The sequence below is a fragment of the Salminus brasiliensis genome, chromosome 10, assembly GCF_030463535.1.
Source record: "Salminus brasiliensis chromosome 10, fSalBra1.hap2, whole genome shotgun sequence".
Lineage (NCBI taxonomy): Eukaryota > Metazoa > Chordata > Actinopteri > Characiformes > Bryconidae > Salminus > Salminus brasiliensis.
In genome coordinates, this window is record NC_132887.1 from 3,750,411 (window position 1) to 3,773,952 (window position 23,542).

The following is a 23,542-nucleotide window of genomic DNA, read 5'->3' on the forward strand; positions in this document are numbered from 1 at the left end:
AACATTTACAGGTGTTGGTGTCCATCCTTCCAATGTGAGAGGATGACTCAGCGCTGTGGGTCTAAAGCAAACCGACCAATCAAACTGCTGAAGCTCCTGCTGCTCTCAGAGCTCTCCAGACCTCAACATCATTGAATGTGTTTGGGAGGATTTGGATGGAGAGAAGCAGGAAATGCTCTGACTTCTAAGACTGGACTTTGGAGGCTGTACTTTACTCACTGAGGGTGAGTCTCATGAGCAGCATGGGAGCTGGACTGAAGGTAAAGGAGGAGCTCTGAACACTCGAACCCATGATATCACAGTCAGCTTCTGCGAAATTAATGAGGACTGATATCAGTGATGACAATTACATTTAGAAGAGTTCTGATCACAAATCCACTTAAGGTTGAACCTCCTTCACTGGGAGAACTGGGTCAAGTTCCAGTCTGATTTTTAATGGACTAACCTGCAGAGAAATGATTCACTGAGATTTCTGCCTGACAGCTCAGATTAGAGAGAAGGAGGCACAGAGCGAGAGAGAGAGAGAGAGAGAGAGAGAGAGAGAGGGGGGGGGGGTTAAGAGTGAGAAAGTGAGAGAGAAAGAGTGGGGGAGAGAGAGATAGGAGGATGGGATAGAGAAGGTGAGGCAGAGAGATAGAAGGGGTTGAGAGGGGAATAGAGGCAGTGAGAGAGAGAGACAAAGAAGAGAAAGTGAGAAGAGAGTGGGGGGTGAAGAGAGAGAGAAAGGAGGGGAAGGGAGAGGGGAGAGGATGAGAAAGAGAGCGAGAGTAAGAAAGAAGAGGATAGTGAGAGAGATATGGAGAAAGAGCGGGGGGAAGACAGAGAAAGAGGTGGACAGAAAGAGAAAGAGGGAAGAGAGATAGAAAGAAGAGGACAGAGAGAGAGAGAGAGCGAGAGAGAGAGAGAGAGAGAGAGAGAGAGAGAGAGAGAGAGTGAAGATTGAGAGGGTGAGGCAGAGGGATAGAGAGAGTGAATGAGGCAGAGAGAAAGAGAGGGAGAGCAAGAGGGAGAAGGCAATGAAAGAGAGAAAGAGAGAGAGAGAGTACAGAGAATCAGAAAAAGAGTGAGAGAGGGAGAAATGAGAGAGCGAGAGAGGCAGAGAGAGGGGGAAGATAGAGAGTCAGGCAGTGAAAGAGAGAGAGAGAGAGAGGCAGTGAAAGAGAGAGAGTGAGGCAGTGAAATAGAGGGACAGAGTGAGGCAGTGAAAGAGAGAGAGAGAGAGTAAGACAGCAGTAAGCAGTAAGACTTCACAAATTGTTCTCCTGGACCGCTGCCGTGCGGTTGAGGATGACCTTTATGAAACCTGCAGGAAGTAATATGTCCATGCCTGCTGCTCTCGTCCATCGGGAGAGTTGTGCTCGCTCTTGTCTTCTTATTATGTTGCTGCCGAATGCCTCCATATTAAATGCAGAGTCATGAGCTGGAGATGGCGGTGGAGCTGAATTTACACATGGGCGAGAAAACAAGTGAGCTGTTAACACATGCATAATTAAACACCGTCTTCCTGAGCAACCGATGGCTCGGCCAAATAATTCAGTTTGATTTGGAGACCCAACAGTGATGTCCAATTAATTGTTGCCAACCACATCTCACTGGATGTCAACAAATCTTCATCTAATGAAGTTCATTTTAATGAAGCAACACAAAGTGAAGGTCCAGAAATGAGGCGCATGCACACAATAACCAACACGCTCACTCATTACGCGCTCGGGGAGGAACACCATTAATGAGGGTTTCGGCAGGATCAGGATGCGGCGTGCGTTGCCACTCACCAGGTAGCTCATTTACACAACCTTATGAGTCTTCATATGGGAGGGCTTACATTTCGTATGCCAGGCTGCACAGTCAGTGGCTCAGGTATGCAGGAGTCGGACACACTACACTGATGCATCAGCAGAGGGCAGTAGGAGAGAACGCTGGACATGGTGCCATTACTTTGCGTTGTTCATGGTCTGTAGTAGAGAATAGCCTCTCTAAAGCACATTGGCTTTGAATGTGCTGCATGTGTGTTGAATTTGAATGCCATGGCGATCAGCCACCTGCCTATTATGACAGAGGATCGCTGGTTCGAATCCCAGGTCATTCTGCTTGCCATCAGCAGCTGAAGCCTGAGGGAGCACAATTGGCCTCGCTCTCTGCGGGTGGGTAGATGGCTCTCTCTCCACATCACTTCAGTGTGATGCTGGCCGTCAAGGGCGTCTGCTAACCTGGGCAATCCTGGGGGTTGCATTGGCGGCACCTTGAAAATAGGCAGTGTGTTGTGCTTGTGTTGGAGGAGGCATGTGTCCGTCCTCACCCTTCCAGTGTTGGGTGCATTACATATGACTGGGGAAAGTTCCAGCAAGTGGGCTGGGCAACCTGGCTGGCTGACCTGCCGAGGTATGGATGGATGTTAGCAGCAGAGCCTTTTAAGCAGTCTTCTGCGCAAATTCACATTTCTTGCTCCTGGGCTCCCCCTACAGTCTGGAAGCCTCCACTACACAGTGTTACACAGTGCAGTTTCTGTCATGCTGAGTCTGGAGTAGCAACGATATCAGCTCTGCTCTCTTTATTTCAGTCAGTTGAGCATAGACCTGATTTTGAAGCTGCTATTTAAACATAAAAAGGGGTGAGGTGTGGCCTTTAATGAGCATCAGCAAATCTTCCAGTGCATCCATGATATTGTGGCTGGATTACTGGTTGTCCTTCGTTGGAGAATGTTTGGTAGGTACATCCAACAAGACCTGCCTGATGTTTTGGAAATATTCTAGTTTTGGAAATAGTTGTCTAGCCATCACCATTTGTCCCTTTATTTGATTAGCATGCATTTTGTATCCGGAGAGTATCTGGATCTACTTTGACCGGATTCTGTTGACACTTGTCATTAACCCTCTTAGAGGCATTTTCTCAATTTTTGCATTACTACTTAGATTCGCCTTGCATACAAACTTGCATACAAACACAATACCCCCATGTTTTATATCACAATGTTCAGATCAGTCTCAGCTCTCTCTGTAATGAGACCCCATGTGACATAGAGCACTGAGTGAGGAAATACTGCAAAATTGAAGTCAGGTTTTAGAAATTCTTCATATTTCTTGTGGAAACACACCTTTACTCATGTGGACGAATTGTCTTGGTGCTTGAGACAAGTTTACCAGAGTCTCAGCTTCACAAAAGCAGTGGAACGTCTGAATAAAATAGTTTATAAGACGAGTTTCTAAGTGTCCTTAGGTCAGTTTCACATAAAACCATAGATGGATGCATGAATCCACCAATTACAGATGAGAGGCAGATGACACACATGCGAGTCCACTAGTTAGACGAGTATCTTGACCCGTCTTCATAACCTCATAACTCTGGATGTGATTCATGTGAGATGCATTGAGATGCAATTGAAAGGATGGCTCTACAGATTCAGGAAAAGTCTGAACCGTACCTGGTGTGCTGGTTCATCGCAAAGAGAGCAATAGAAACATCGACAAACATCACATTTGACCCACTGGTACGTCTGTAGACTCCAGAGGGGTCTGATTTTATATATATAGGTATATAATTTCCCATGTTGCTTCCTGGAAACAATGGCTTCCTGCTCCGAGAGAGAAAAAATGGGTGGTGGTCATTCTACTACAAGGATGACCAATAGATGATTCTCTCATTCCTGTAACGGCGCTTTCAGAAAATTCGCAAGGGAGTAAACTCCTGTAAAACTGCTCTTATCTATCGGTGAAATCATATTACTCATATTAGCGCTTCCACTTTTCTGATGAAATCCGATCGCAGAAATGTATTCCGTTAACACTTGAACCAAATGTGAGCGAGATCCTACAAATGTGGGTTGAGTGATCCAATCTTAACCCGATCACAATGTGTTTTGGGGGGGTTTGCACCTGGCCTTTTTATGCCGACAAGCAATCCGGATGTGATCCGATCATCAAAAGCGCTGTTAATACCAAGTGTATCCAGGCTGTCAGATTCTTTGGCTTGTCCATTTTTCCTGCTTTCAGCACATTACCTTAAAGGATGGTCTGTCTTCACTTGCTGCCTACAATATCCCAGCCATTAACAGGAACCACTGAAACCAGGTAACCAATTTTGTACACTTCACCTGCTAGTGGTTTTAATGTTATGGCTGATGTGAGTAGTGGAAGAAGTCAGTGTAGGCTATCACTGTTTAATCAGAAGGACTGAATGTCTGAAACTCATCCCAGATTCTGGCAACTGGCCACTCACAGTAGACTGGATATTAAACTTTGAGGTGAGCTGTTTGCAGGCGAGAGGATCCGAATGAGGAACCTGTGCTTTATGAAAGCCATATTTCAGCTTTGGTTGTTGACATGCTCAGTCCAGTCGGACTCCCTCTTTCCTTCCCGACTATTTCCATCCTACTTTGTTGTTACACATCCCACATGTACGTAGACATGTGCGTCCGCCCGAGCTCACGCATGCACTGGGATGCAGGTCCGCTCCACGTTCTTTGCTAGACGAAGCGACGGCTGAATGACAACGTCTGGAAAGCCAGGCTGAGGAGGTTCAGAAGCTGATGTCCTCCGAGGCAGCATGCATTATGAAGGAAGTCCCAGAGCAGGAGGAGGAAAGTGTGAGAGGTAAGGCAGCAGCTGCAGCTTTGGGCTGAAATGAGCCCGCGAATGAAGAAGAGATTCAGCGCAGCCCTTTAAGGCTCGGCCTCATTTTATCTCCATGTGCTACCATGACAGCCGGCTCACCACTTCATTAGGATTCCTCCAGACGTGCCTATGGAAGAACGGCGCCTGCCACTCCACACTTCCAGCAGGGTATATAGAGAAAAAGTTGGCTGTATTGCGGATCACCGGCAGGCTTTAAAAATAGAGGTTTGTCATTCCACCAAAGATCATTATTGCTTCCTACAAAATGATCTCAATCTCTCTAACTAGCAATATTTGCACTTTATAATTTAGAGATTACAGTGCTGAGAAGAAATACTACACAATCCCATGGAAAGATATCTCAATGTCTTCTATTTTTGCATATTTGTCATATTTAAATGTTTCAGATCATCCAGCAAATTCTAAAATAAGACAAAGACAACAAAAGTAATCACTCAACACAGTTTTTAAATAATCACTTCATTTATTGAAGATAAACTTTTATTCAACATCTTTATCACCCACTGGAAACAAAAACCCTCTTAGCTACTATATCGACCAGTTGACCAAAATCAACTGACAGTTGGGTTCAATTTCACTAGCCACACCCAGGCATGATGACTGACAGACCTGTTGGATCTAAAAATCACTTACGTAGATGGAATCTGTCTGATATTATGATAACCTGGTCTCAAGAGGAATTCTCACACATATGACTAAAAGTCCATTTCAGGATTTGTAGATCGATCCTGGTACGTCTGCACTGATTACTGACACAACCCAGACACTCAGAAATCAAATGACATAACCCAACACTTAACCGACTGCATGTAAACCTAATTCTAACCCTAACCCAAACTTAACCTAACTCTAACCCTAACCCTAAACATTAGACCTTAACCACAGTAGAATGAGAAGTTCTTATTGTTTCTGTAGGGTTTTTAGAAGCTCCATAATGGAAAAAAGCAGAATTGCTCAATTCTTCTTTGAGTTCAGAAATGCTGGTTGCGTGTATTTGGCAAAACAGCACCACCAGTGGAAGGTGTGAGACTTTGCAAGTCGTAAAATATGGACAAAAATCTTTCAGAAAATGTTCTGAATGGGACTCCAGTGACTCCAGTATTTTTTCTGTTAATCCAGCAGCTCATTAAGACAACTATACAGAGTTCCTTAAAAAAGACCCACTTCCTTTAGTCCTTCTACCCATCCCACTGGTCCAATTACCCCCATCCTATTGGTCTTTCTATCTCCATTCCACTGGTCCTTCTATTCCCATCCCACTGGTCCTTCTATCCCCATCCCACTGGTCCTTCTATCTCCATTCCACTGGTCCTTCTATCCCCATCCCACTGGTCCTTCTATCTCCATTCCACTGGTCCTTCTATCTCCATTTCACTGGTTCATTAATTCCCATCCCACTAGTCCATATACCCCCATCCCACTGGTCCTTCTATCTCCATTCCACTGGTCTTTCTATCCTTATCCCTCTGGTCAATCTACCCCATCCCACTGGTCCACTTACCCCAATCTCATTGGTCCTTTTATCTCCATTCCACTGGTCCATCTATTCCCATCTGACTGGTCTATTAATCCCCATCCCACTAGTCCATCTATCCCCATCTGAATGGTCCATTAATCCCCATCCCACTGGATCTTCTATCCCCATCCCACTGGTCCAATTACCCCTATTCCACTGGTCCTTCTATCCCCATCCCACTAGTCCATATACCCCCATCCCACTGGTCCTTCTATCTCCATTCCACTGGTCCATCTATTCCCATCTGACTGGTCTACTAATCCCCATCCCACTAGTCCATCTACCCCCATCTGAATGATCCATTAGTCCCCATCCCACTGAATCTTCAATCCCCAACCCACTGGTCCAATTACCCCTATCCCACTGGTCCTTCTATCTCTAATCCACTGGTCCTTCTATCTCCATTCCACTGGTCCTTCTATTCCCATCCGACTGGTCCATTAATCCCAATTCCACTGGTCCTTCTATCCCCATTTCACTGGTCCAATTACCCCCATCCCATTGGTCCTTCTATCTCTATTCCACTGGTCCATCAATCCTCATCCCACTGATCTATCTACCCCCATCCTACTGGTCCTTCAAACATTTCCAATTTATTTAATAAGATTTAATGAAAAAGATGAAGCAGAGCTCTGTTAATAGCGTACTGCAGTTTAACCCCAACAGGAGTTTTAATTACTCACTAATGATCATCTGATCAGCTTCATTAAAATATGAAGAGACTACATTCATATTCAACTTCTAGGCAGCATTGTTGAGCTCTAACATCTTCATGTTTCACCAGAACACTAAAAAAAGGCCATTTTGGTGTTTAGAATCATGAATAACTCATAAATAAATAATAAAATAATAAAAGCACATATAGCCGGATGCAGAAACATCAAACTAAACAGGAGATAATAAAAAGGTCAGATGATGATTTGCGAGAAAAAAAAAACTATCCTGGTGGCCTTTTAAGAAATACACTATACTGACAAAAGTATTGGGACACCTGTTCAATCATTCTGTCTTCTGAAATCAAGGTTATTACAAAGATTTTATCCTGCTTTTGTTGGAGTAACTGTCTCTACTGTCCAGGGAAGATTTTACTAGTTTTTGGATTGCAGTGTGGATTTGATTGCATTCAGCGACAAGAGCGTTAGTGAGGTCAGGATGTTGGATGATCACAACCCCACCTCATCACCCCAACTCCCCCAACTCATCCCAAAAGTACTGGATGGAGCTCCACCATCATCATTCCAGAGAATACAGTTCTTCCACTGCTCCACAGCTCAATGCTGGGGGGCTATATACCCCTCTAGCCCATGCCTGGCATTAGGCAGCATGGTGCCAATAGGGTCATGATGTTTATCTGCTCCAGAGAATCTTATTCTATTGACAGTACTTCTCTACAGGGACTAGACATGCTTGCACAACTGTGTCAGTGATGGGTGCAACTTAAAGTAGGTGAATGTCTTCATTAGAAGGGGTGTCCACAAACAGTGTACATGTAGCATATCTGTTAAAGCTGGAAAGAAAAGTCAAGCGAAGAAAAGGATGCAGCAACATCTGCGCTTTAACAGTAGAGAAGAATATGGGCTCTACTATTTGGCTATTTGCCCTTAGTTGTGCTATAACTGCTTATTAATTATTTGTAAGGTGTTTATGACGTAATTAGAAGTGTGTACTTCTCACCTAAACACTTGCTGCTACACCAGCCTTCATGCACATATTTGCACATGCACTTGTTTGTATATTTTTGTATTTATTGCATTTATTGTCTTTGTATTTATTGTCCCTGCACTATTGTACCATGTCCTACCCATCACTGCACTGGAGATTTAGCCTAACAGTGTTTGGTTGTACTGTACAATCCCGTATTAGTATAATGACAATACAGTTGAATTTAACTGAATTGAATTAATAATCATTAATAAACAAATATTACACCATTCATAAACTTTTATTAGGATAGTTTCATTCTAAAGTGGTGCCAAAATTAATATCATAATTTATTCTTTAAATTAATGTAATGTCTTTTTATATTATGGCTGCAGTATACTTGCATATGGACATTTCTATCCCCCTGAGCCACCCCAGCAGTAGCAACCATTGTCTTGTTTGCATTTTTGAAATTTAATTAGGCATATTCTTAATGAATGAATGTTTTGAATTCAGTGTTTCATGAATATATGCCGACCTTTAAAATGGTACGAGGCTAATGGATATACAAATGACAGCATATGCTGCATCAGAATTCATCGGCTAATGGAGGAATGAGCTAAACAGTGCAGTGGAATGCGTATGTCACTTGGCAGCCTTAATTGCAGATCCAAACTTGTGCTTTTTACACAGTGGGCCCTGATATAAAATAAATGAGCACCTATCAGCAGTCAATACATCATGTGCAAAAGCATACAGACCATGGCATACAGCAAGCTACGCTTCTTAAATAGACCGGAGACAAATTACAGCATTTCACCACACTGTATTCTTGTAGATAAGCTTGACACATTACAACAGAGCCCTTTCCTCCTGTGTTCTGTGGAAGAAAATAAGAAAATGAAATTTCAAGCCAAGCTTGAGTATGACTGGAATAATCTCGCATGCCTACCCATTAAGAGGAATGCCATACATAGGGGTCATTTCTGAAAAAGGCCTTAGAAAAGAAAAAGCAGCTTTTTTACTTTCCTATCAAATAATCACGGCGAGCCAGTCTGCTTTCAAGAGCACCATAAAGTGATGAACTCGGAAGAGCCTGCAATGCCAAACCAGAGGGCACTCTGTGGTCAACAATTCAGAGGTTTCAAGGTAGAGGCAGTATCATTCAGTCACCATATACAATAGGGACAGAAATGAAAGTCATGTGGGTAATTTTCTGCCTACTCTTCAGTGCCTTAAACTGACAAGGACAAGTTTCATCACAAGACTCATCTATAGCATGTCGTCAGTTTAAGTACTTTGATTGTATAAAGCCATATTGTCAGTGATACATTCAGGATGAGGATTATCACTAAATTTATTTATATATATTTATTTATTTATTTAAAAAAATATATATATATACTAAAGTCACATTGTAAAAAAAAAGGTTCTCCCAACTCCTGACTCAGTTTTCTCATTGGCTCCTAGCCTCTATTTGCATACTGGGCATGTCTCATTCACCATCAGTGTGTAGTCCTGGACCTTCTCTTAGGCATGCAGTTATATTTTATGTAATAGTTGACTGCCTGGCCTCGGTGTTGAAGGCCATAAGAGCTGTAGGTTAGCATTCAGCATCTTTGCTGTTGCTCAGCATGACTTTATGTTGGCTGAGAGCTACAGTGACCCCTGATGCAATCATGCAGTTATCCCATCAGCATTTGTGAAGATGCTAATTGTAATATGACAGTTGTTAAACGACGATAATATTAACTGGATAAGTTTGTTGACAACAAGGCTGGGCTGAGCCAAAGTCATTATGAGCGAGTGTGTTCACTCGGCGGCCATTATTGCAATGTCGCTGTGTAGTAATTTCCAGTCACATAAGATCACGGCCCCATCTCTACGAATGACGAGGGACTAAAATACTAACCAGCACGATGATTGGCTCTATTGCTGAGGCGCGGGACTTAATCCGTATACTGAATTCATGTTGAGTGTTCTGAGAACTCCCATTCATGTTTCAGCCAGTTGACAGTCTCCTCTTTTAAAATGTCTGTGGTTGAACTTAGTATTTGGGTGGTTCTATGGCTCGATCAGCACCACAATAGGTGAGCCTTATAGTATCAGCAAGCAGTTATCTTGGACTGTGTACAGGGCTCAACAGGTACCTTAACCAACCACCACTTGGTTGGTCCTGGGGTTTTGGAATTGTTACTGTTGCATAGAGATAACGTTTTTTGATGAGGACCTATTTTTTGGTGGAAGGAATTGACAGTATTAAGGCATATTCAGTATAAAAATTCTACTCAATATTTACCATATATAGCCTTTCTCATACAGGCCTTCTCATATGTAGTCTTTTCTTAAAATTCTACTCAATATGTATATAGCATGGAATTAATTCATACTTTTCTTTGGATTGTGCCTACAAACCATGGCCATGATATATATATATATATATATATATATATATATATATATATAATTACAGTGGGTTTAACCAGTGTGCATAATTACATTGAGCTTGTTTAAAGATTTTATTTGAGTGCAGGAGGGCCTCCCCCATCACATGAGGCTTTTGACATTGGAGCACTAAGCCCTTGCTTGGTTTTCAACTATTTGAGCTATAACTGCTATGTGTGCTATTACTTATTTGTACCATGTCCTACCTATCACTGCACCAGACATTTAGCCTAACGGTGTTTGGTTGTATTGTAAAGCCTTTTATTAGTATAATGACAATACAGTTTTATTCAGATAATTTATTCTTTAAATTAATGTAATGTCTTTTTTATATTATGGCTGCAGTGTACATTTCTATACCCCTGAGCCACCCCAGCAGTAGCAACCATTGTCTTGTTTGCATTTTTGAAATTTAATTAGGCATATTCTTAATGAATAAATGTTTTGAATTCAGTGTTTCATGAATATATGCCGACCTTTAAAATGGTACGAGGCTAATGGATATACAAATGACAGCATATGCTGCATCAGAATTCATCGGCTAATGGAGGAATGAGCTAAACAGTGCAGTGGAATGCGTATGTCACTTGGCAGCCTTAAAATCCAAACTTGTGCTTTTTACACAGTGGGCCCTGATATAAAATAAATAAGCACCTATCAGCAGTCAATACATCATGTGCAAAAGCATACAGACCATGGCATACAGCAAGCTACGCTTCTTAAATAGACCGGAGACAAATTACAGCATTTCACCACACTGTATTCTTGTAGATAAGCTTGACACAAGAATTTTGTTTGAGTGTAGGAGTGTCTTGTACTATCACATGATGTCTCCAGACTGGGAGACTTTTGACAGTGAAGTGCTGAGGCCTTGCTAGGATTTCAGCTTATGATCTCCTCACTCTTGATGAACAGCAGTTAGACCGTAGGGCCGGTCTAAAGCTGTTAAATTACTCGACATAAAAAACAAAATTCTGAGTAAATTTACCCTCCCTTCTTTCTCAGAAAAGAAATGTACACGGCTTCACAGCTCTAGAGTGGAGCGACTGTCTAACTGCCTGCTTGTAAAGAGACATGAGGTCATGAGTTTGAACCCCATCAACACCACAGCCCTTTGTGCTCTACCTGTAAAAGGGAATAAACAGTAAACAGATTGAGGGGGAGGAGCCACAGACTAAACATCTTACACAGTACTTCCTCAGTTTCAGCTGCAGATTATTTAGGCTCAACTCAATATGGATTGTTGATAAAACTGAGATACAGAAGTCTAAAATGTGAGTTAGGAGAATGCTTGATTGAACTATTGTAATCAGTTTATAACTTCAAGTCATTATTTTTTTTCTACTGCAGGTCTTATAGTCGTCTTTTACCCCAAAATAAGAATACTATTAGATGGGAGTGCTCTAATTAAGCAGAATTTAAACTATTTCGAACACACTTTTTAGAACTTGAGTCTCAGGGAAGCCACTAAATATGCTCCAACATAAAAACCCACTCAGCTTTTCCAGTAAATTCAAGCCACTGTTCGGAGCCACTGTTATACAATTCTAAGTTGAATATCGTATATTATATGAATATCATATATCATATACCTTTTTATCATATATATATATATATATATATATATATATATATATATATATATATATATATATATATTGCTGCAGTCCATGAAAAACATGTCCGTTTTTGTTCTTTTTAGCTTTCTCCATAATCCCTGTAGTTGCTTCTGTACACTGTGTAAATGATTCTGGATGAACAGACCAATGGAAATGCTCTAAAATGACTTGTAATGAGCTCAGTTCACATTGACTTCCATTCTGAGTTAACCCCTTAAAAAAAAACTATGGGCCACTGGTGAGCCGAAAGTGTTATTACAAACTTCTGTTACCAGAGAATAGCCCCACCAGTCTGTAAAGAAGTCCCTGTAGTTACTGAGGGATACACCTCAGTGTGTGATAAGCCTTAGAGTGTTAAGAAGTGACATGTTTTTCATTAAAGATTAAAACGATAAATAGAAATGTTAACATTACTGAGCTCTGACAGTCGCATTTCAACAAAGATCCAGTTTGTTGTGATTTTTCTTTTATCTCAGACTTGTACCCGATAGCAGTTGTGCTTGGACTTGTCTTTGTCTCACCCAATTTAGGCTTTGGTCTCCACAGAGACCAGCTACCATTTCAAAATAGTTATTTGTTGTTTCTTTCTTGTAACTCTCACCAACGCACACTGACTCATATATCCAAGCAATTTCAAACCAGATCACTGCACTGTTTGTGTTTGAATTAAGCCAACTGGCATCAGCACTCGTTGGATTCATTCAGATAGGAAGCTAAATGCCAAAAACCCCAGGGTGCTGATGCATGATTGTCTTCTGAGAAACAGAGAACATTACCCACATCTGACTAATATTAGAAATGGACTGTTGGAATGATATTCTGAACCTTCAATCCATGCCACATTCGTGTTTGTCCGTGGGGAAGGAGATATTGTACTATAATTTGAATATAATGTAATGAAAAGTTATGAAGTGTTTTTGTTTAATACTCAGTTTATTCAGAAGAGTTGTGCAGACTCAAATCCATCAATAAAGAATGTGAATTGAATGTACACTATGTAATTAATGAAACTATGCAGATGCACACACAGTAAACGGTACAGCAAATGTGAAGGAATGCGTTTTGGAGATATTTAAGGTATCTCAGTCAAGGTCTAAAATACAACATCATGTGAGGTCTACAATTTTCATACATTACAGCAGAAAATGAAATGTTGGTTCCACTTTACATTAAGGGTGTTTATTCACTCTATAGTTACACATTAATAGTTCATGCCTAATAATGAAACTATTGGTAAAGCATTCACTATTATAAAAGAATTATATTTGTGTAATAAAATGAATCTACTGTATTTATATAAACTGCTGCTTTTCCTGTTACAGCTATTAATACACACACACATTTGTATATATATATATATATATATATATATATATATATATGTATGTATATATGTATATATATGTGTGTGTGTGTGTGTATATATATATATATATATATAGTAGTACAATATTGTATATACACATACCAGTCAAAAGCTAGTGTAGCCATATTTATGGACACAGGGGACACATGGGTATCCACCGTAGTTAGGATGTTGTGGCTGGGGGGGTTGGTGGGGTTGGTTGAAGTAGGCCTAAGTCGTAAGCTGAACTGAAAGGAGCTGATCTGGTCATATACTATAGGTTATTAAGGCTATTTACTGGTCTGTTGCTAAATGAGGAAACGTGTATGTATTAATATACATTGTTATACTGTAGCTGCACACACACACACACACACTGCCACAGTCCCATAACTTAGGCCTACTTGAAACCCGCCCTCCAGCCACAAAATCCTAACTACGGTGGATACCCCTGTGTCCCCAGTGTTCTCTGTCCGACAAAACAACAGTAGGGTCACCCTAGCATTTGAACCAGATGTTTTTATGCCAATGTACAGCATGACGACCCACATGTGGTTCTATTAAAGAACCTTTTTTGGTTCCACAGAGAGCCATGTTTATAATAAAGCTGTGAAGTGAGAGTGTGAAGAACCTTTTAAAGGTCCTAAAGGTTCCAAATGAAAGGTTCCTCACACATTTCTATGACAAACCTGCTTCTCTGTAGTGTATCTTTTTAAGTAGCATCTCCTCTTCGCTCAGGCTTCTGCTCTTGTCAGCTTTACATTGAAATTTCTTATGCAGGAGGTTTTCCTCAGTCATTTTTTTAGCAAAATATAATCCTGCTCAGGATTTGGAGTAAGGAGTAAGAAAACCGGCAGCAAAATCACATTAGAAAGTCATGGAAAGAAAGCCTGCAGATGAAAATTCTGGAAATTCCATTTGAAATGAACAGTCCAGCTTCTCCACGTGTTTCACCTGGATGTCTTACTCTTTTCTGTCTGTTTAACATCACAAGATAATATGATTCTAATTACCTCCTCCTCTTGCCTTTGGCTTGTTTGGAACTAATATCCTTGCTCCATTTTCCTGGCGAACCATCAGTGTTTTCACCACAATCTGAATCACGCTGCTTTTTTTATGATTATGGCTTTCCTACAGCTACACTTTAATCACACGCAAAAAAAAAACAATAAAAAATGAAGTGATTTATCTGAACTCTTAATGATGTTCCATTAAGCCATGCACTCCCAGTAAAACCCAAGCCTCTTTAACTGGTGGGCCTTCCACTAACAATCTGATTGCCCACGTCGTGAAGAAACGCACCCACACTGCAAGCCTGCCTCATTTTATGGGATTAGCCATGGAGGACATGGCATCGGGCTAATTTGATGGAAGATAAATTGTAAATGCAAAGCCACTCAGTCCGTTCGGTTGCCTCTCAATGACAGCTTTGTCAAGGCTTGTAATTACACTGTCTCTGTTTGTGAATGTGAAGACGCTATTTATGTGCCTCTTCTCATTACTCAGTGGAGTGCACACTTTTTAAATAGGTGCCAGAGTCCTGAGAGAGAGCGCGAGAGTGAGAAAATGAGTGTGTGAGAGAGAGAATGTGTGTTTATTATATGTACGTCCAGTTTGCCAGTGTTGCTCAAGCAGCATCTTCTTAACCAGCGGAGTTCTTGAGCATCACCGACCTTGAAACTGCAACAAGCTTAAAGATTCGTTCTTTCTATCTTCATCACTCTAAGCCTCGGAAACAGCTTGGCTCTGGACCTCTTCCCAGCCAACACAAAAGGCAGAAGATGCACATTCAGCTTCCTCCTAACTCCTCCTGAAAATACAAGCCTCTTTCAGTGGAATCCATTATGCACGGTGGGTGTAAAGGGAAGAGAACGCCTAACCCGCACTGTACAATAGGGGATTTGTTTTGCATAGGATATCGTCGCTGTCAGATCAAAACCTTGCCCCTGTTCTTTTTCTCCCCAGTTTGCCTTTTTAAGCATCTGAAAACACCAGCTGCTTTTTACATTAGAAGAAAAAATCATATAGAATAGATCCAGAACGGCCCAAAACCTACACGAAAGAATCTGCACATTTTCAAGCTATTTTTCCATAGATGAAATTAGCATGTGCAGTTGTGCATTGGCTTACACCATACACTACTTAATATAGTCTCCAGTGAGCGCTGTAAGGAATAATTCCACAATATTGTACTTAATATAGTGAATGTGTCACAGTAATTAGTCTACATGTGAGATGTGAGAGGAAAGTGTGGGTGTACTAAAAATCTGTAAACCAAGTGTACAGTGGTTGGTAAGCCTTACCTAAGCTTAGTTTATGTGTCACTGTTGGGGCAGTGGTGGCTCAGCAGGTTAGAGCACCAGGCTATTGATGATAGGGTTGTGGGTTTGATACCTGGGCTCAAAAAGCTGCCACTGTTGGACCTTTAAGCAAGACCCTTCACACTCTCTGCAGTCTCTGGGCGCCACAGCAATGGCTGCCCACTGCTCCGGGCATGTGTGTTCACTGTTATTGTGTGTGTATGTGTGTTTGAAGACTAGTGTGCGTGTGTTTGCTGCATAGATGGGTTAAAGACAAAGGCCAAATTTACCACAAACGGTGAAGATGGTTGTCTTGTCTAGTCTTGACATTAATGTTTCAGTAAGGCTGTTTGTTAGACTGGTACTAATCAGCCAAATGTAAAGTATAAGCTCCAAAATACAAAGGGGGTAACATGACTTTAGAGAGTCCTAAGAGAGAGAGAGCGAGAGAGTGGGAAAGTGAGAGAGAGACAGTTTGAATCAATGCCCAACAGGTGACAGTGCAGAAACAGTCCAGAACCGCTGACTATTGTTTTCTTTTTTGAACGTTCAACCCTTTGGCCTCTTTGTGGCCTGTGTGAACCCACCGTTGTAACTGCACCTAGCCGTGTGTGTGTAACGTCAGTCCTGCCAGCCCGCCACTGAGCTTGCCAACTCCTCTACAAACCCACTCAGCATGAAGTCATTTCTCCCCAAAAAATGAATCGAATTAATTTACTAAACTCCTGACATACAATCACTGCAATGGACGTCGCCAGCTGACTTAGGAAAGGCAGTTTGGTTACGAATACATTTGGTATGTGCTACCTCAGTGGTCCAATATTAGAAATCTGTTTGGAGAATGGGGGTTCGAGTGCTTCAGCGGGGGCTTCGGTTCATTGCGAGTTTAAATCCTGAGCCGTGGCACTTTGCCATCAGCAGCCGGATGCTGAGAGAGCATAACTGGCCCTGCTCTTTCCGAGTGGGTAGATGAAGCTCTCTCCCCTCGTCACTCTTTAGCGATGATGGTCGGCACAGGAGCTGGGGCCCCATCGCTTTCCTCCAAGGGGAAGTGTATCGACTGCCTGGCGATGCCGCATCGGTGGCTGGCTTTGTGTGTATTAGGGGAGACATGGGTTAAGTCCTTAACCTCCTAGTGTCAGGAGCATTGCTAGAGCGAGGGGGAGATACAAAGGCTGGGTGAACTGGCAGTACCGAATTTGGAGAAAAATGGGGAAAACAAATAAATGAGTAAATATACTTGGAGATCTAGTATGTTAAGTACATTAAATGCCTTGGCCTGTACTGTACTTGGGTCGGAACAAACAGAATGACTGAATATTATTCACGCCATCGCTTGAGAAAGTGCGAATGAATCTGGATATATAAGGCCAGAGAATCCCTCTTGAATAAGAATGAATTTTTCATTACTGTATATCTTAGATGACTGGCTCTGGGACTTAATTAAGGCATGTTTTAATTAGTGGGCATATGGGTTCCTTTCCCCTATGAACCTAATCATATTTAAAAACCATATAAAGCCGTCAAACAGTCTACTCCAGAGTACACGTGGAATTCCGAGAATGCTGATTGCAGACGACGACAACAGAAGTGGGCATGTGAATAAGAATGTAATAGTAATAAAGGTCAATAGTGCCGTTGCCCACTGATTGCAGGAAGCCGAGAGGGTATTATTAAGGCCTATTCACTGTTTTATACCATCTCATTAGACGAATCTGATGCATTTAAATTACTATACTGGCACGATAAGTAGGTTTATGCGGATGAGCTGCTGCATGTGGCGCTTCGTACTCGACGGGCGATAAACTGACGATGTTAAATGGTTGGCTTGCCAGTGTTTTCAGAGGGAATAGGGATATCTATAAGCACACTGAGCCAACTCATCCCTGAAGGAGGCACAATGTGAGATTTGACAAGCATTACAACAATAACAACATAGCCAGTGTGAACAGGCCATTATATCTGGACACAGACCACTGTCTATAAGGTCCCTTCCTATGTATAATCAGACACAGTCCAAATAACAAACTTTGCAAGCTTTTTCCTGCTATGAAATCTTCTCAAAGTGACTCTTCTCCATCCCCTGCTCCTCTCCCCGCAGCTATTATCTCCACTCAAGCTGTTATTGATGATCCTGTTGCAATTGAGCCCGAGACAGACGGGATACCTGCAGTATGTCCTTGCCTGCAGTGTTCAAATATATTTTGGATTGATTAGGACACACTTCTACAAGCTTACTGGAGGGAAGAAGGCTTTTCAGAGGGAAAAAACCCACACCACCCACATTAAGCTTCAGATTTCTTTTTGTTTTTTGTGTGTGGAAAAAGCTCTGCAAGCTGCTGTGATGATCCCGTTGTTCTAAAGGCAGAGCACTCCTGTTTTCTCTTTTTTTAATTTGTACATAAATTGGTTTTCCTCTGAAAGTTTTAAATGTTCTCCACTCAGGAGCTTCAGAAACACTGAATGTGGTAATCAGTACGCAAATGCTGATAATCCTGCCAATCAAAGAAAGGGAGGTTAAAAAAATCAAAGAAAGCAACAAAGAAAAAAAAAAAGAAACACTGCCAAGAACAATTGTGTGCTCCTTTTTATTTCGGAGAAAATACTCCCAAAAACAGGATAAAAAATTAAGCCTTTTTAGGGTCTTGGACTTTGTTCCAAAAATGTCTAAATTAGACATTTGATTTGTTTAATCATTAAGAGTTAAGTTTTATGTATTATGACTTGTACTTAATAGTGCATAAATGGAGGTAGGGTGGGCAATATGACTTTTTTTTATAGAATTTTATAGAATTGTGTGAATTTTTTTATTGTGATATACAGTATGCTTGCACTGTCTATATTGTCAGTACATGAAAAAAACACAGACCAAACAATGCATTTGATAATAAGTCTTGTTTAATTACATGGTGACAATTTTTTTTTATAAAAGTACAGGAAAGTATGTAGATAGCGTTTTTCTTAAAATCTGCAGCTACTGGTGAATTTTTTATTCATGATACACAAGATATTGTGATAATTGTCGTGTATGGTGAAATTCTCAAAATATCATGATAGCATTTCTATTATATCACCAAGCCCTAACTGGAGGTCTGCTATTGGCCAAAACTACCAAAAAATTTGAATCTTCATTTTTTTCATTTTCACGTTTTGACATAATGTTAATCCGCAAGTCGTTCTTTACATTGACCTCCATTTCGAATGAATTAAAAAAAATCATTCTCCTGTAAAGTTCTCCTGTAAACAAGGGTTTTTCGTGACAGCAACATTATATGGGAGTTATAACATAACAACATTTTGGGAGAAAATTGAGGACTACACTCAAGCCCCATATATAAACCCTTGCTTCTCAGTTCAACTCCATGTCAAACAAACTTGGACCCACCTCCATCTCGTCTCCTCCCTTTCTTCAGTCTCTCACCATACCGACTCCAAGCCAAGCCGTTCCATCTCAGGGTGTGGGCCGTACTAGCAAACTGCATCATTAGTTGTGGTAATGCACAATAAATAATGTGTTGCCCCCCTGTTAAGCAATCTACATCGTGTGACATCATGACTAACGTAAGTTAACATCATTTATTAGTGTGAACCCAGCTGGTCTGATGAAGAATTCATGTCTGTGTAAACATGGTAGTTCCAGTTGTCGCTGTTTCCAGCAAGCCTTTATGGCCTCACCTGTTTATACAGTACGGCTCTATTTTCGCCACCTTCAGGGATAGAGCATGTTCTCACAAAGCTCCGGGGCCGGTGTCTTTGAAAACCTCCTCTTGCTTCTTTTTCTTGTTGACTTTTGCTTTTATCTTGAAAACACTAACTTCTATTGCAGCACTGCTATCCATCTGTATTGATTCTGTTCTGCATGCTAACAGACAATCAGCGTCACTCGGTCATGGGTTTGAAAATGCCTGTGAATTGACAAATGGGGATCCTAATTGAAAACTCCGAAACGGTCAAATTTCTGCACATTTTAGGGTTTTTGGGTTATATATGTAGCAGATACTTATTTATTTACATTTACATTTACAGCATTTAGCAGACGCTCTTATCCAGAGCGACTTACAAAAGTGCTTTGCTGTTTACCCAAGAAAAACCTCAGCTAGTTTGAATGGACTAAAATTCAAAGATCCTCTAATCTTAGACTCTACTAAACTCATATCAATAAGGAGACCACTCTGCTATTCACCCAAGTACTCTCAGAAGAGGAGGGTCTTCAGTCTGGGTTTGAGGACAGCGGCTGTTCGGACACCCAGGGGAGGCTTGTTCCACCACTTCGGTGCAGGACAGAAAAAAGTCTGGACGCTTGACTTCCGTGGATTTTGAGGGATGGCGGGTCGAGCCGAGCCGTACTTGAAGCTCGGTTAAGGTTCTTGGTTAAGGTTACTTGTGTTACAGAGGTGTCCCAATGTAGTGTTGGGAATCTTGCCCAGGGACTCTTATTGGTGTAGCACAGCACCTAGTCACCCAGACCAGGAATCGAACCCCAGTCTCCCACATGGTGTGTGGCAGGAAGTGGCATTATCTGTTGTGCCACACCAACCACTCAGTCCTAAAGGGCTTGCTGTTTATATTTGCAGTGTTGGGCCTGTGGATGGAGCCAAGGGGCTCCCGAGTTCAGTGGGCAGCGTATATGAGCTAGGGCTTGTTCCATTTATTTTGCACCTCCTATTTCCTAAATGGCAACTTTGCAGGAAAAGGAAAAAATAAAAAACCTTGACTGGACGCCAATGCTAAAAGACTTTATTTCAAGTCATTTTGGAGCATTTCTATTGGTCCATTCATCATGTAATTCGGATACAATGTAAGAACTGCTGCTGCTGCTCGCCTTTTCACTCACACCTGCTCACATCACATCACTCACTCATCCATTCTCCAACAATTGGCAATTCAAAATACTGCTACTTACTTAGAAACCTGTCTGATCTTCGCCTGCTCTACAAAGCCTCTAACACTCTCAGATCTTCTTCAGCTGGGCCACTTATTCACCCACCATTCCTCCAGCTAACCTTCACAGCCTTGGCGATTGAGCATTTTATTTAAGATGGTCCAAAACTCCCTGCCCATGCTGCCCTTCCTGTAAAATACAGCATACAATCCAACATTCTACTAGTTTCTTAGAAAGCTCTGAATGGCATCGCTCCTTTCTTCTCTACAAACTCTCAGATGTTTAGCTGGGTTGTTCACAGTTCCTTCAGCTAACCTTCACAGCTTTGGCGATTGAGCATTTTCTTTTTCAGATGGTCCAGACCTCTTACACTCATTCACATCATCTGTTCACTCATTCTCCAACATCTCCACTGGCAATTCAAAATACTGCTGCTTACTGAGAAACCTGTCTGATCTTCTCCTGCTCTACAAACCCTCAGATCTTCTTCAGCTGGGCTACTTATTCACTTATTTGCCATTCCTCCAGCTAACCTTCACAGCCTTGGTGATTAAGCATTTTATTCAAGATGGTCCAGAACTCTGCTGCCCCTCTTCTCAATCACACTCGTTCACATCGCCTGTTCACCCATTCTCCAACATCTCCACTGGCTTCCTGTGAAATACAGGGAATCCAGATCTTTAGCTGGGTTATTCACCAGTCCTCCATCTAACCTTCATGTCTTTGGCATTGAAGTTTTTTAGATTTGCTCCTTGACTCTGAAAATCTCACAAGTCCATGTTGGGTTCTTAATCTTAACCTTAATCTTAACCTTAATTCTAACCCTAACCCTAGTCTTAAACCTAACCTTAATCATAACCCTAACCCTAGTCTTAATCCCAACCTTAATCTTAACCTTAATCCTAACCCCAACCCTAGTCTTAAACCTAAACTTAATCCTAACCCTAGTCTTAATCCTAACTTTAATCTTAACCTTAATCATAACCCTAGTCTTAAACCTAACCTTAATCCTAACCCTAACCCTAGTCTTAATCCTAACCTTAATCTTAACCTTAATCCTAAACCTAGTCTTAATCCTAACCTTCATCTTGACCTTAATCCTAAAACTAGTCTTAACCCTAACCCTAACCCTAACAGTAACCCTAGTCTTAATCCTAACCTTAATCCTAATCCTAACCCTAACTCCAGTCTTAATCCTAACTTTAATCCTAACCCTAACCCTAGTCTTAATCTTAACTTTAATCCTAACCCTAACCCTAACTCCAGTCTTAATCTTAACTTTAATCCTAACCCTAACCCTAACTCCAGTCTTAATCCTAACTTTAATCCTAACCCTAACCCTAACTCCAGTCTTAATCCTAACTTTAATCCTAACCCTAACCCTAGTGCATCATTATTCTGCTATTAATTACATGGAACTATCATCTACTAAATATGTCTGTGCCTGAAAGCTTCTGAATGATCTGAATGGGACTAAAAATACTCTTCAAGCCACTCAGATCACCAGCGCCTTCCTCCTATTAATATTTCACAACACAGTGACCTTAACTGACAGCTACATGACGTTTAATTGCTTCCATGTGAGGACGGATTCTAAACAAAGAGCGCGAGTGACTATTTCAGGATGTGCTGTGTTCCTCACCTCAGGACTGCTGGTGCGCTGAAGAGAGTGGCAGCATGATGGATGGAGTTTATAATTGACTTCATCCTCTTCGAGCGTTTATAATTCCTTCACAAGCAGAACAGATGGGTATAAACTGATTAATTGAATATCCTTGTTTCTGTAAAGGCAGTGCAGAGCAACTGGGCTGATACAGGAGCACGATAAAGAAGCGACGAAAGGAACAGTTTGGATGTCCCACAAATGTGGACTGGAGCTGAAGTGCACAGTTCTCACTATTGGTAGAAAATAAGAAAGTTTTTGGCGTAATTTGGGGCTGCTCATATTAATGGAGCGTCTTGAATTACATTTTTAATTAAACTGCCAACATTTCAGCAGCAGCAGCGGCAGCAGAGCTCTTTCCTAATCAACCTCTAAATCCTCTGAAGTGTCCCAGAATCACCGCCCATCTAGAAAGAGCGAAAAGTCACTACATCAGCTTGTGGTTCTGAAATCTGAAGTCAAAAGAATTCCAGTGGTAATTTGCCACCAGTTCTACTTCTAAAGGACTGGGCTTGAGCACAACACCATCTTCATCACCATCACCATCATCCTCATCATCAGTCAGGTGACTTCTCCTGAGCTAATCAAACTAAAACAGTCCAATTCTGTGAATCCAATTCTTCTAACCGGTCATTATTCTTCTTCCACATCAGGGTTGTGGTGTGTCCAGAGCCTACATTAGAACATTGGACTCAAGGCAGGAGAACCCCATTGACAAAGCACCAGTCAAAGAGTACCCAGAGAAATTAGAGGAGCACACCAAACAACTCAGAGCGAGGATTATACCTACAACACCAGGCCCCAGACCACTAACTAGCGCAACAACGTGGTGCTACCATGTTCATATATACACTGTGTGTCCAAATGTTTGTGGACACCCCTTCTATTGAATGCATTCAGCTACTTTAAGTTGCAACCATTGCTGGCACAGATTGTTAAGAATTACTGCCAGTAGAATAGGACTCTCTGGAGCAGATGGACTTGAACATTTGGCAACAAGACTAATGCCAGGTGTGGGCTTGAGGGGTATAAAAAGCCCCCCAGCAGTTTAAATATCTGTTTTATCTGGTTTGGTCATTTCTATCAATAATTTATAAATAGTTCTGATCAGAGGCGGGCGGGTCGGGTCCCCCTTGTGAGTCTTGGTTCCTCCCAAGGTTTCTTCCTCCAGCTCTGAGGGAGGTTCTCCTTGCCACTGTCGCCATTGGCTGCTCACTGGGGGTCTTTGATCCTTCATGTCTTACATTATTTCTTCTTTGTCTTTGTCTTTTATTAATTACTAATTATGTAAAGCTGCTTTGTGACGACAACAGTTGTAAAAAGCCATACAAATAAATCTGACTTGACTTGACTTGACATTACAATAGCACCCCTGTATTCTCTGGAATGATGAATTTTGCTCCATCCAGTACTTTTGGGATGAGTTGATGAGTTGAGAATTTGATGCAATCACAGCCATGTTCCTCCAAAATCTAGTAGAAAGTCTTCTTCTCTGGACAGTAG